General features: G+C 29.9%; 1 long non-coding RNA gene across 2 annotated transcripts; it reads left to right on the forward strand.

The window, feature by feature from the left end:
- Window positions 1-12,587: 12,587 nt before the first annotated feature.
- On the forward strand, window positions 12,588-15,651 carry LOC107922195 (uncharacterized). Of its 2 annotated transcripts, XR_001691199.2 has the most exons (5): window positions 12,607-13,206; window positions 13,303-13,547; window positions 13,628-13,734; window positions 14,304-14,590; window positions 15,328-15,651. It is a non-coding gene; the product is annotated as an uncharacterized lncRNA (long non-coding RNA). The 2 variants fall into 2 exon arrangements; XR_001691198.2 differs by lacking the exon at window positions 13,628-13,734 and having other exon boundaries at window positions 12,588-13,206.

Here is a 15,651-nt window from a genome sequence, read left to right on the forward strand (position 1 = left end):
ATAGCTACCAAGAGAGAAAAATAATAAGGAGAAAATGGGGAGCTAGAATATCAAGTTAGATTCAAGAAATAGAAATCAATAGGACAAGGTAAGAACATCAAGATTTCAATATATTTTTGAGTTTGATATTATTGAAAAAGTATGAAAATGATGTTAAAGTAGAGTTCTATTATATAAGGTTCTATGTTCTTGATATGTTAGTGAAGGGAAATAAGAGGAAGTGATGGGAAATATTGTACAGAAAAGAATTGAGGGTGTTATAAATTTGGTTATCAACATTTTACGCAAATAGTTTTGGACAGCAGTAGTAGTCTAACTTTGAAAATTCATCAAAAATTGTAGAAATTTAATTAGAGTTTAATTAAAGTATTAAATTAAATCCTATTGAGTCTATTTTTACATAGAAGAAATGGTGTAAGCAAAAGAATTTCATAATAAGAGATATATGAATTTTTGTGAGACAGGGTCAGATTGATTTCGGGTTCCCCTGTTCTGACTTTGGAAAATCATCAAAAATTGTAAAAAAATAAATAAATATGGGTTTAAATTTATATGTTTAAATTTTTGATGAGTCTATTTTCAAGAGAAACAGACGGAAACATCATCCAGACCTCGTACTAAGAGATAATTAATTTTTAGTAAGCAAAGGTTAAAGCTGTCAAACAGCAGAATAGAGATAAATTTGAAGATTTTAATGTACTTTATTGGCTAAACTATAAATTCTGAAAATTTTATGGTGGAAATATATTTGAGCCTAGTTTCAAAAACATCAAGCGGATATTAATTTAGAATTCTTTAGCTCAAGATATAAATAATTTATTGACTATGACTCAAGTGGACAGCTTTGATATGAACATAAGTAAATAGTAGAATTATAGATAATATTACATATAAGCATGTTATATACATTAAGGATGTGGAATGGAGAGGAGGAGGAAGAAAATATATGAATATTCAACTAGCATGAGCTTTCATTAAAAATAGCTAATTTGCATGTTTTAGGCTTAAGGACTAAATTGAATAAAAGTAAAATTTTAAGGGTAATTTTGTAAAAATGTCAAAAATGACCAAATTGCATGAAGTGAATTGTTTTATTGTCTAAATTAATATATTGAAAGAAATTATTAATATCAAGTGGGTTTAGAGCTTTAATTCTGTTGTATGATGATATTATAAAGTGATTTTGTTAAATATTGATGTTAGGATCAAATTGTGAAAATGGTTAAAATATTAGGATTTGATATTAAATTTCTATTTTATTAAGAGCTTTTTGATAGCCTAGAATATTTGGATAAATTATTAATTGAGGAAAATTAGTTGATTTGATAGATTAATTAGTTAAGGGACTAAATTGTAAAAGTTGTAAAAGTTAGGGTAATTATGTAAATTAAAACAATTGAAGGGTATAAATAGTGAAATGAATTGGAACTGAAATATATGCTAATGAATGAGTAATTTTATATTTTAGATCAAGATTTTGTAGATACTCGTGAAAAAAGAAAAATAGCGGAATAGTCTCTGAACTCCTACAATTATTACAATTCAATTCAAGTAAGTTTGTATGGTTAAAATTTGATTTTTATTTATTAAATTGATTAATGGTATTATATATTTATTCATATCTGTTATTGAAAACAAAATTATTGTTAAATTATGAAATTGAATTAAATGTTCAAAACAAGTGGAACGCGAGATTGAGTACAATCGTCCTATGGCAAAGTGTGAATTGAAGGATAAGACCATAACTGGGTTATGGCACTATGAACGTAAGACCATGATTGGACTATGGTAGTGTTTATATGTAAGAGCATAGCTAGGCTATGGCATTCTGATGATAAGACCATAACTGGGTTATGGCACTATGAACATAAGACCATGGTTAGATCATGGAAGTGTTTATATGTAAGACCATAGCTGGGCTATGGTATTCTGATGATAATACCATAATTGGGTTATGGCACTACGAATGTAAAGGATGAATTGACGAAAAATGTAAAGGATGAATTGACAGTAAATTACCCAAGTAAACAGAGGTTCAGCATTTGTTGCGAACTTTCGTGTTTACTTTCTATTTAGCTCTCATGAGCTTCTGTTCAGACTTTGGGCTTCTAAAAATGATGTACTCATATTCGTAATTCGTTCTTCAAATGGTAAGATAACAGGAGTTGTTTTTGGATGATATATGTATATGAAGAGAGAATTATATGTGTCATGATATGTATATATATCAATATCTTGATATGTTGATACATGGAAATTATGTAAATTGTGATGAGTAATAAACTCAAGTGTGATATGTTGATAAAATAAGTTTATCAATGTTGAATTTATATGAAATATGTTCAAGTATGCTAACAAGTGTTGTTGTTGATGCTTAGACAAGTGCCAAGTTACTGGTTAAATGGTAATATGTTTATTATATGGTGTGTTGAAAGGGTAAGTGCTCAAATGAAAAATATATTTGTGCTCATGAAAGAGTGGTAAGTTTTAAGTTATGTAATTTCTTATAAAACGAGTTATCATGTGATTAATTTGAAAAAGGTCTATGTTTAAATGCACTAGCTTGTATCTATGGTTGAATGATATGCCTATGACTAGTGTGTTATGCATATGGAATGAGTGTGGAAAGTAAAGAAACGCAAATGAAAATAAAGAAATTTTGGAAGAGTTAAAGTTGTTTAAAATCCTACTATGCTAGGAATATTATGTATAAGTGATACTGTAGATTTATTCACTTAGTGAGTGGTTAAATATAACTTCATGAGTATTGTGGTAGCAATATTAGATTATTCTTAATTAGTATAAATTTTATATTTGAAAAGAAATTATTATGATTAAAGTTTAAACGAGCTTACTAAGCATTCATTCATTATGTATTTGTTTTCTTCTACTTTTTAGATTATTGAAAGCTCAATTGGGTTGGAAGCTTGTTGAAGATATATCATACCATCTATCGGTTCTATCGATATTTTCAAATGTTTTGATTTTGGTTATAATGACATATATAAGTATTTTGTTTAATGATGGCTTATATGTAGTGTGTCGAGTTTAGCCACTTTATTTTGGCTTGTTTTGAATGTCTAGTTATGGCTTGTTGATATGTGTAATGTTGATTGTAGATAGACACAAAATTGGGTGAGAAATATGGCTTGTAAAATGGTCTATTTTCGTCCACACGGACATGTGTCTCAACCGTGTGTGATACACGGCTAGGTGACACGGTCGTATGTCCCATATATCTTAAATTTGCACAAAATAGAATGCTCACACGACCTAGCACACAGGCGTGTGACTTGGCCGTGTGACCCAAGTCAATATACTCACACGGGCAAGGACACAGGCTGAAACATGACCGTGTGTCCCTATTTTCAATACCCACACGGCTTGAAACACAAGCGTGCCTCCAAACCATGCGAGTCACACGGCATGGCCACGTGGCCGTATGACCCCTGCAGTGTTGGAAACTTTAAATATTTTCGAAAAATTTTCTGAGTTTTCGACTTAGTCTTTATGTGTTTCTAATGTGTAAATTTGGGTCTCTAGGGCTCGTTTAAGGGACAATATGTATGATTTTGATTGGTTTCAAATATAAATGCTAGATGAAATGAAATGTCTGATAATTAATTTGTAAACTCTGGTAATGTTTTGTAACCCTATTCCGGTGATGGATTCATGTTAGAGGCGTTACAGGACAACATGTTAACGAACAAAATAATTAAATATAAATAAACGCATATAAAATAAAATCAAATAAAATGATTTATATTTAATTTGTCAAATATGAAAAACAGTCAAAACCGTAACAAAAATTGAAATAAAAGGAAGAAAAGAGATTCTACTAAATGTTGAGACCTGTGAAACATAGTTTCCTTAAGACAATTTCGACCGCTCCTACGATACTTGGAGAAACGTTAGTCAAAAGTCTCCCAGGATACAACAACACAAAGATCAAAGCAGTAGCACCTCTGTAGCGACCAACAAACGAACGTTGTCTTTTTCTATCACTAGAACATTTGAAAAATTTGAAGAAGAAAAGAAGAGTTTTGAGAGCAACAGAAAATTGGTGTGAGAGAGTGGAAATTGAGCAAAGAATTCAGAAAAAGTCTTAGTCTTTTATAGGCATTTGCTATGGTGGAAATTTGGAAATATCCACAAAATCTGTCATTAAAGGATCAAACAAAATAAGATAGTGTCCTTATATAAACAGATTATGTCTGCTAGGAAAAATAATTTAGTGTTGGGCTAAAATATCCGTAAGCCCATTTTAGTTTGAACATTTCGCGTCACCCACATAATGCGAGTACACCCTAACCCCATCGAGTTTGGACATGTGCCCCCCTGCATGCAAGGCAAGATTCCAAGCTTAATCATTCAATAATCCATTAAGAGGGTTCCTATAAATAAACACATCTCACACTTGGTATGTAACCAATGTGGGATCTAAGCTTTTCTTTTCCTCAAAAAATATTTCCAAGTAGCTTACTTTGAGCATCAATTTCTCATTCATCACTCAACCATTGTGAGCATATGATATACTGTTGTAACGATCTCATGGAGTAGAATAAGAAACCATAGTTTTATGATTCAACTCCCCACCTTTACCTATTGAGAATAAGCCTCAAAGTTCCCATAAAATGTAATTTTTCCAACATGTTTTAGGTCCCGACCACCTCCGAGCAACTTCAAAATGATTTTAAGTTGTCTTTAAAGTCATTTAATTGTCCAAAACTTGTATTAGAAATTTTATAAAGTGTTTTTAAATTTTAAGCTTTAGCAAAATTCCAATTTCTCTCAACCCAAAAATCTCGATTTTGAGTCAAAGAACTTTGTTCACATGTTTATGATTTGTAAATGTCCATATATGTTCTCAAAGACCTAAAATAATTTATAATTGTAATTTTCTAAACTTTTCATTTGATTTAAAAAATATTAATACGTTGCAAAAACAAATATTTTATCAAAAGTATTTTTTTTAGCAAAGTTTGAGAGTGCTCCGATAGCACCTCCCATTCGCATCACAAGTCGAGATGGGTGAGGGGTGTTATAGCTAATTGGAAATTGATATGTTTAGATCACATTGCTTGTAATTTTCATACTTGATTGATGCCATTTGGTTGTGTTAATATATGTTATTAGGGATGTATTTAGTTATGATATATGTAATAAAAGTCACATTGGCTCTATATTAACAAAATTGATGGACGAGATTGTATGGCTTTTTTACCTGTATAATGCATATAAAAAAATTAAATACTGAAATGGTATGCCAATATTATTATTTACCAAAATGGTATGTTTGGAACAATAACACGGGGTGGAGTGAGAGAGATGGGTGGCACCCATGATTTTTCTGACACTCATTGAATCATCATTACAAAATTATGTGTATTTAAAAAAATTATTTTTTAAGGGTGGAAGGGGAGAGATGGGCAACACCAGTCTGGTGCAAAAATACGGTCTGACTAGTGGAGGATGTTAGAGAGCGGCACCAGACTGAAATGTGATAATCCAAAATATTCAGGGACCTAATATATAAATTTTCGATTTTAATTAACTGCTAAAAAAGCTTTTAGGGTGCCGCCTAATAGTGTGGCGACACCAAACTTCAAAAAGGTTAAATTGCTTTATAAGCCCTTCTTATTTACTATTTTCTTTTATTCTCTTTCAACACAAAAAAATAGAGACTTATTACCAATTAGCTCAAAAAGTTTTTTCTACCAATTTTTTTAAATCTAATTCTAATTGGAAATAAATTTTATTTATTTTTCAAAAAATAATTTTTTTGTTTAAATTATTTTATTCCACTGTTCAAATATTTTTTTTTTGTAAAATTATTATATGAAATACGAGACGGTCTAAATTTAGCAACACTCTTCCCCCAGGATCCATTTCGGGAAAAAAGATAATATGCAACTTCGAGCTGTCAATTATATCCTTTAAGGAAATGGCAAACCAACTCGGAGAATTTCTGACACAAGTATTCAACTAGTTTAGACTTGTATAGTGTTGAGTTGGGACCGAGACAACAAAAATTCTTATACCGAAGATGTCTGTCTTCTTTTGTTGAAGTAAGGACAAATGGTTTGATTCGAGATTTCCTAAGAATCAACTTAGTGAAATATCATATTTATATCAAAAAAAAAGAAATGATCCGTCAGGTTCAGGATTGATTTTTGATAATAGGTCAGATCGTACCAATAAAAATCCGTTTTATTCAAACACAAGGATCCAACAATTGTTTAGCCAAAATCACGAAGCTATTCATACGCTCTTGAACAGAAATAAGGAATCCCAATCTTTGATAATTTTATCATCATCTAATTGTTTTCGCATGAGCCCATTCAATGATATAAAATATCACAATGTGATAAAACAATCAATTAAAAAAGATCCTCTAATTCTAAGTAAGAATTTATTATTTTATTTTATTCCAACAATTATTTGAATAAAAAAAATATTTTTCGAAAAATAAATAAAATTTATCTCTAACTGGAATCAGATTTTTTACAAAAATTCTTTTTGGAAGAATTTTTTTTTGAGCTAATTGGTAATAAGCCTATTTATTTTTTGTGTTGAAAGAGAATAAAAGAAAATAGTAAATAAGAATGGCTCATAAAGCAATTTAACCTTTTTGAAGTTTGCTTTTTTTTAGAAGTCAATTAAAATGACAAATTTACATATTAGGTCCTTGAATATTTTAAATAACCACATTTCAGTCCAATGTCGCCTCTCTCTCATCCTCCACCGGTCAAACTGTATTTTTGGACCAAACAATACTGGTGCTGCCCATCTCTCTCATCCCACCCTTTGTGATTGTTTCAAACATACAACTTATTGACATACCATTTCAGTATTTAATTTTTTTTATTTTCATTATACAAGTAAAAAAGCCAGATTGTATGGAATGGTTTTGATTTTAATAGTAAATTTTTGAGCTCGTAAGACTATTTATGGCGTGCAATTATAAGATGATATATTATCTATATGGTTCAAGTGAAACATTGTTAGATAATATAAATTTAATATATAAGAAGAATAATTATAAATTATTAGTTACTAATATATGATGAGAAAACAAATAGATTATTAAAGGATTCGTAAAAGAAAGGCTTTTTTACCTACATAATACAAAAATAAAAAATAAATACCAAAATGGTATGCCACCCACATTATTTATGGAAATGGTATGTTGTAGGTGGTGGAGGGTGGTGGAGAGGCGACACCACCCTTGTTTTTTAGCCCAATCATTAGCCTGCTAGTAAAAAAAATTTAAGGGTTGAGGGTCAGGACAGGCAGCACTGGTTTATACGGGTATGAAATATAAATACTCGTATTCTGGGGGTTTGGGTGGTGTCTTTCTGACAAGCAGCACCGATCTGACGATTTGACTGGTTATACAGGATTTCATGGGTTATGGAGCTTATAACCATGATTTTAGGGGTTGTAAAAACCCAATATTGTGTTGATTGTAAAAAAAAAGTACCGAAGAGAGGAAGGAGATAGTAAAAAAAAAAAAGAAGATAAGGAAAGATAGAAGAGAAAAAAAAAGGGCTTAGCTTAGTAGAGAAGATAGAAAATAGAAGATAGAAGAGAAAGAAAAGGCTAAAAAAAAAAGATAGTAGCAGCTTAGTTTTTTAGGGTTTAGTTTTTTAGAGAAGCTAGAAAAAGAAGAAAAGGTAGGCATCCCATAACCCAATCAATATTGCTAACACACCACCCAAACCCCTAAAATATAAGTATTTCTATTTCGAACTCGCATAAATCAGTGCCGCCTATCCCAGACACTCAACCCTTAATTATTTTTTTACTAGCAGACTAATGATTGGGTTGAAAAAACGAGGGTGATGTCGCATCTCCACCACCCACAATATACCATTTCCGTAAATAATGGGGATAGCGTACCATTTTGGTATTTATTTTTTATTTTTGTATCTTCTTTTTTTTTCTTCAATTTTATGATGATTGTGTTTGCTCTAAGTTTTTTTATATATAAAGATATTATAATCTAATAATTGACAAAAGAAATTACGTTCTATAATCTTTATTGTTTCTTAAAAACGATCATTGTCAGTGACGGAGCCAAGAGGGCTGGTAGGGCCCCAGCCCCTTTAAAATGATTTTTTTATTTAGGTTTTTTATAATTTATAAGATTTTAAATTAGTAATGATAAAATTGCACTTTACCCCCAAATTATAAAAATTTGATTTAATTCTTTAATAATTATAAAGATATAAACTATTAAAATGATGAAATTGTATATTTACTATCGTAAAAATATACAATTTAATTTCGTCAAAAAAAATTTTCTGGCTCCGCCATTGGTCATTGTTTATTCAATCTCCAATGCGATCTTATTGGAAAATTTTCTCTAATCAAATACCAAGGATTTGAAGATCCACTCAAAAAGATCTCAATTTTGGAATTGGATTCCATTTTTAATTTAGTGTTGTTATTTGATGAATTATATATTTGTATCTAATCAATGTTAAATGAATAGTAAATTTAAATTTTATAATTAACAAAAAAATTAAGTATTAAATTGTGTGAAAATTAAATTTTAACATTATTATTTAAAATTTATTAAAAATTTTGAGACCCCCACATAGCGGGTCACAATATTAGTTATAATATAATTTTAAAATACTTTAAATATACTAAAAATTTGATCATACACATATTTGTGAAAATTATGGATTTAGAATATAAATATGTGTTTAAAAATAACATACAATAAATAATGAAATGCATGATTTTAAACTAATTGTAACATATGAAATATGTACATTATTAAAATAAAACAATAGATTAAATTAGGAGTAAAATGAAATTTAAACACATAAATGCATCAAATAAATAATGGTTTTGTCAATAATTGTAAGTTAGGGATTTTTTACTTGAATAATATAAAATAAAAATAATATACTTAAATGGTATGTCAGAGGGATTATGTGCCGAAATGCTACATTCATGCAAGTGGAGAGTGGTGATAGGTAGCACCACCCTAAAATTTTGACAGCCTTGACTAAAACAAATTTAAAATAAAATGGAAATGCCTTGTAAATAGGCGGCACCAAAGAAATACGGGTCAAATACGACCCGTATACCACCAAAACCCGACCCGCTGACATTGAGGTGACAGGACCACTGGTGATGTCCAACAGGTAGGCAGCACACCCCTAGGTCATGCCCAATAGATAGGCGGCATAAGACTGCAAATAGCAGTCCCGTTCAATGATGGCAGCGATGGGACATGACCATGGTATCGTGAATTGTGTTTTGGGGGCCTTACAATGGTCCCCAATGTCCCCATTTTGCCTTGAAAGTGGATGAAAGAAAAAAAAATTTAGAAGAAGAGAACAGGAAGGGAAGGAAGGGGAAAAAGAAAGAAAAAATGAGAAGCATGATAGAGAGAGGAGAAGTGGAAGGGAAAAAATAGAAGAGAAGAAAAGGAAAGGAGAAGAGGTTGTGTTTGGGATTTAAGAAAAGAATTAGGGTTGTGTTTAGGGTTTGAAAAAAAATTAAGAAGTTATATTTGGGGTTAGAAGGATTTGATATTTAAAAAAATCATAAAAAGTATTTTTTTTATTTAGTAATTTTTTTGTTATAAATAAATGTTAATTTTTTTTGTTGTTTTTGATTTATTTCGGAATTAATTTTTATTTTTATTTTTGTAAGGTATTATTTTGTTAAAAAGAGCTATTAAGGTATGCATCTATTTATTTTATATTAGCATTCATAAGTTTTTTTTTAATGTTTATTCAAGTAAAAAAGCCTATTTATGTAGAATCTTTTATGTTTTTTTTATGTAATTTTGTCATGTGTGTTTTAGGTTTATTAGATTTGTTATTATTTTTAAATTAAAATAATAATAACAATATTCATATTTATTAGGTTTATTATGTTGAGATAGTTTATGTTATGTTTCTGTTATATTTTTTTATTGGCATATTATTTTTATTATTTTAATATAAATTTTTTGTTTTTTATGTTGGTAAAAGATGAGACCATTGAAATGGAATTTGTGAATGGGACCATCAAGTTGGAATTTATGAGATATATTTATTTTGTTAATATAGTATAGCAAAAAATATGATGTGGACAAAACTATTTGGTATTTTTATAATGAAAAGCAATATATAAAATTTAGGTATTTTGATAAATATTTAAAATGCATCAAACTTAGAAATTAATTATCGAAATTTGTTTTAAAATTGCAGGTATCGAAATAAGTTCATTGATTAAGAACGATGATCACATATTAAACACAGTTAATAATATGGTAATATATTGTTATTTGTTATTCACGAGTTCCCTCAAAAAAGTTCCATGTCATTTATGGAAATAAATTATGTTATAATAATTATTTTCTGTAATTTAATAGTGTCAGGGCCCGTACTGCGCATTGAGGGGTCGGGTGAATGGTTTAGGATATCCCCCGAATGAACGACTGATGCCATCCTTAGTGTTAGCTGGATCCGGATCAGCAGCATTGATCCAGACGTTTGATTTGAATACGATTAACATCTGCTTTGGTCGAGCGTTGGCGCCTGGAGACCCATACTTTTCATTTGCACTACACCAAAACAGGCTTTTAGCGGCATTTTTAGCGGCGCTTGGATAAAAAACGCCGCTAAATAAAGCGTCGCAAAAAACCTAAACCCAACGACACTATTTTCTGGACTTTCGGGGATTTAGTGGCGTATTTTAGGAAGCGCCGCTAATGCTCAGGGATTTAGCGGCATTTTCGAGAAAGCGCTGCTAAAGATTAGGCTTTTTGCGGCGTTTTTTAGAAAGCGACGCTAATGCTTAGGGCTTTAGCGATTTTGAGGAAGCGTCGCTAATGCTAGGGCTTTAGCGGCGTTTTTGGGAAAGCGCCGCTATTGCTCAAGGATTTAGTGGCGTTTTCTAAAATGCGCCGCTAATACTCAGGGATTTAAAATAATTTAAAATATATGTTAAAAATGGAAAAATTAAAATACTATTATTTAAAATAATTTTAAACTTTTTTGGGTACATTACTGATTTTTTTAATTTATATATTAAATAATTTCTTATATAATCGTAAAATAGATAGTATTAATTTTAAAATATTGAATTAATTATTACTATAGTTTAGGGTTTTTGGTTTAGGGTATATGGTTTAGAGTTTAAGGTTTAGGTGTTACCATTTTAAGGTTTATGGATTATGGGTTTAGGGGTTATGGTTTATTAGTTTGATATTTTGAAATTTAAAAAGAAAACTTCATTTGGTAGACATATAACAAAGAAATTGACAAAAAAAATTGTAATAGAATAATTAAATTCATTGAAATAAAAATAACGGTAAACTACACCCAATGTCACTATACTATTAGTGAATTTACATTTTGATCACTCAACTGCAAAAAGTTAAAAAATAGCCACTTAACTATTTGAAAGTTTTCATGCAAATCACTAGAGTATTAAGTTTTTTCCTTTATAAAGTCCGGCTAGTGAGTTCTAAGTAATGATTTGATAATTAGTATGGTGGATCAATACCCATTGTCAAGTAGAAAAAAATACCTTAGATCCAAGTAGAAGAATATTCAAATTTTAAGGTTTAGGGATTATGTGTTTAGGGATTATGGATTATGGATTATGGTTTAAGGGTTGGGGTTTAAAATTTAGGGGTTAAGGGTTATGGGTTTAGGGATTAAGGTTTATGATTTACGATTTAGGGTTTAGAAGATAGGGGTTAAGGGTTTAGAGTTTAGATTAATTGGTGTTTTTTAATTTATATATTAAATATTTTCTAATATAATTGTAAAAGAGATAATATTAATTTTAATATATTAAAATTATGATTATAGTTTAAATTATTTAAGAGGTAATAGATAAATTTTATATATTTTAAATGGTTTAGGATTTAAGGTTTACTTTAGATTTGTTAAATGATGAAATTTTATATAATTAATTAATGCTTTTATACTAAAAATTTATTTAATCTAAACCATTTGATATATTTAAATATTAGATTTAAAAAAACATTAATAAATAAATAATGTAACAAATTGATACAGATAGGTAACTATCTATTTTGGATATATAAGACCAAATTATAACAAATAAATTAAAATGAAATACAAAAACTAAAATCATTCCACATTGAACATCTAGCAAAATAGTTATATTTTAGTTAGGAAGAAATATCTCTAATAAAATGGAGATTAGATCGAAAATGAATAATATAAAATCATTATTAATGTCTCAATCTTTAATAAAAATTTGATATGTGAGAGATTAATTGCTTACATTGGATAATTATAACTTAATAATTAATTACAGCCATTTAATCATTTTTTTATTATTAAAATATACGATATTTATTTTGAGAGTACTTGATTTTTTTATAAAAAATTCAATTTATAAAAAATAATAAATATTTTATAAAATCACTTAACTAATAATTTTTAATAGACAAAATAAAAAATTTTTAGCAGAGCAAAACAGCATCGTTTTGTTCAAAATGAAATAATTTTTTGCGGCGTTAAGCAATAGAGGCGTTTTTTGTCAAAAAAAATTAAAAAATGGCGCCACTTATAAATTTTCCCCCCTGAAATCTTCCCCGCCTAAAATCCCTAATTTCCCCCTTGAAACCCCCAACTTTACAAACACACCATCCTTTAAAACTTTTAACTCCATGCCCATTGCTATTTTTTCTTCTTCCCTATATTTTTTTTTCTGATGAGACTCTTAATCTTTACATACCACAAGTCTCTTCTTCCCTATATTTTTTTTTCTGATATTATATGTATATATATATATGGAGTAGCAAAGTTTTGATTTATTATGGTATGGGGGGTTTTGATTTGTTTTCTAATGGGAAAAGGAAATGATAATTGACAGGAACTTTGTGATACTAGGAGGAGAGGAGGGGTTCCAAATGCTCGTTGATGCCTTGGTTTGGGATTTAGACACCTTACGTTGTTGCATATTGCATCATGTTCCTTCAACTGGCCATGCTTGTCTTTGGGAATCATGGATCACTTAATCTCCTGGGAATGTTAAAATCAGAAGTAACTAATATTTCTCATCCATTTTCTAAGCATTTTCAGCTGTGTTTTTTTTTTCGTTTCTATTATAAATCTTACAGGCAGAGAAGGTATTCAACCAGGACATGTTTTTCAAGAAGACTGTCAAATATGTTGGAGAGCCAATGACCCACTTGGATCTATTGATTCCTCTGCGGTATTTCTTCTTCCCCGGTGCTGCTCTTCGTAAATCAAATTTAATGAAGATTTACTTAGATTTCTTCGTTTTTGTTGATTATATCTTTGAACGCAGATTCATAATTAGATATCTTCGTTTTCGTTGATTATATTGTTGAAGAGCATCTGAAGAAAAGCTTGTCTTCTGTTCAAATAAATGGAGGTGAAACTTTAAATGTGCAACACAATAAGAGCTCTACTTCTGTTCAAATAAATGGAGGTGAAACTGTAAATGTTGGAGTGGAGGTAGCTAATTCAGAAGTAGAATACATTGAATCTGAGAACTTGAGTGATCTAGAAGATGTTGATACATGTCTTAAGGTATAATTTACTTTTAGTTTACACTTCAATTTCTAATATTTGGTGTACTGTTTGCTGATTTGCATATATACCTATTTCAGAAGCTCTTACCTAGACTTGACTCTAAAGATTAGATTCTGGTTGTTGAAACACTCAATAATGTTCGTCGATTATCAATATTCCATAAGGAAAGAATGCATAGTATGTTGTAAGTCTCCAATTCTTACTTGGTTATCTGACTAGAAAGACTAGAGAATCGGGTGTCTTAGATTTAATTTGACTAGTGCATAGTAAGTATGTGCTCGGAAGGGCTTGTTTTACAGAGCCAAGTTCAAGGGGTACTATGGTCGTAGTGTTCCACGTCTGGTAGGCAGTTGGGATCTGATATGCTTACTGCGATTTTATTTATCTAGAAGGAAGTCCATTTTATTTTTCCAGTCTTAATCATGTTCAATTTGTTTCATTGGTTTGGATGGTACCGTTGTTTGTTATATTTGCAGCAACATAGTTCATATAGATTTCTATTAACTAAGTTCATTTAAAGTAGTTAGCATCTAGCTATATATGGGTATTTCTGGTATATGTGGTTTACAAAGCTACTATTTTTTTTTCCTTTTTATCCCACCACTTTTTCATGTATACTAATGATTATTTGGATATCAACCTTTGATATCCTTGTTCACTTATTTTCATGATTGTTTGCTTTATTTTATAGGATTTGATAGATGTCCTGTCGTATTTTATGAATTTCCTTTTTTATTCATTTGATTTTATCAGGGTGTTGAGGGAATTAAAGAATATGGATTTGACAAATTGATACAAGTAGCTGCATCCCAACTAAGCGACCAGCTCCCAGAGTCACGGGAGGCTACTCGAACCCTTCTTTTGGAGCTGCAAACTGTATATGAGAAGTCCCACGGTCTCTCAACTGTAGTATCTGAGAATCCAGAGATGGGCTCTTCGGAGAACTTTTTTCTGTCAAAGCTCTCTCCTTTAAGTGCACAAGCAGTGCTTCGTGTGACAACAAACATCGCTCGGGAAGGTCTCGTTATTGGTTCCTAACGGTGAGTTTTATATTGACCATATATGAGTTTGTAGCAAGTAATGTCTTCTTTTTAATTTTGGCCACAAATATATGAGCTTTAATGAGCAGAGTCTACAGTCACCTATTATTGTTTTGGCTTTGGTTTTGTCCTTTTTCCTTGTAAATTCTCTTGAATCATCGTCTCCCATCTTGGTTAGGAAATTAGTCGGATTGGAATTGAAATCGAATTAATGATATTCTTTGCATATGGTTCCCGAAAATAGTATACATTTGCTTCAGCTTTCCTTCTTCTTCTTTTTTTGCGCTTAATCTTATAGCTGAATGTTCTATCATATATGTTACATAATACCGTGTATACATGCTCTGAACTGATAACATATAATGGTGTTATTGTTTGCTAGTCTAATTTATTAAATCTTCACTCTCTATTTATATATATATATTTAGAAATGAGGTATGATGTTTTAAATATATGACAAGAAGTTTTAATTTTTTTAAATATACTTGTATTATATATAGATATAGATATATGTATGTATCTAATATACCCATGCTAAATCTGGGTAACGTGTCTAAGAGTTTGGGTTTAGTTTAGAAGTCTTTATCATATGTTCACATCTTTTTAACATCTTTAACGTGTCTAACGATATAGATATATATGTATGTATGTATCTAATATATATTTTTTATTTTTAATATCTCTCTTGTTTACCAAGTTTGTTGGTTTATCTGATCATTTCGTTTTGCATCCTTTAGATATTGAAGGTGTAGCAGAGGATTCAATCTCTTCAAGCTGGAAAAGCCAAGGCTTAGCACTTCTTCAAGTGAAATGTTATTTAATGTTGCATTCCATGGTCGTTTATCTTAGTCAGAACTTGAATTTGGCGTTATTGAAATAGGGTTTTGTAGCTACCTTGTGTACTAGCTTTTTTAACTATGATTGTTAATTATTACGTGTTTTGTAGCTTCTTTTATAATTAGTCGAGTTAATATAGATCAGATGAACTGTGAGGTAGATTGCTCATTTATTTAAACATAATATTTAAATTCTAAATTTAAATTCATTAATTTTTATATTTA

The sequence above is a fragment of the Gossypium hirsutum genome, chromosome D01 (assembly GCF_007990345.1).
Source record: "Gossypium hirsutum isolate 1008001.06 chromosome D01, Gossypium_hirsutum_v2.1, whole genome shotgun sequence".
NCBI lineage: Eukaryota > Viridiplantae > Streptophyta > Magnoliopsida > Malvales > Malvaceae > Gossypium > Gossypium hirsutum.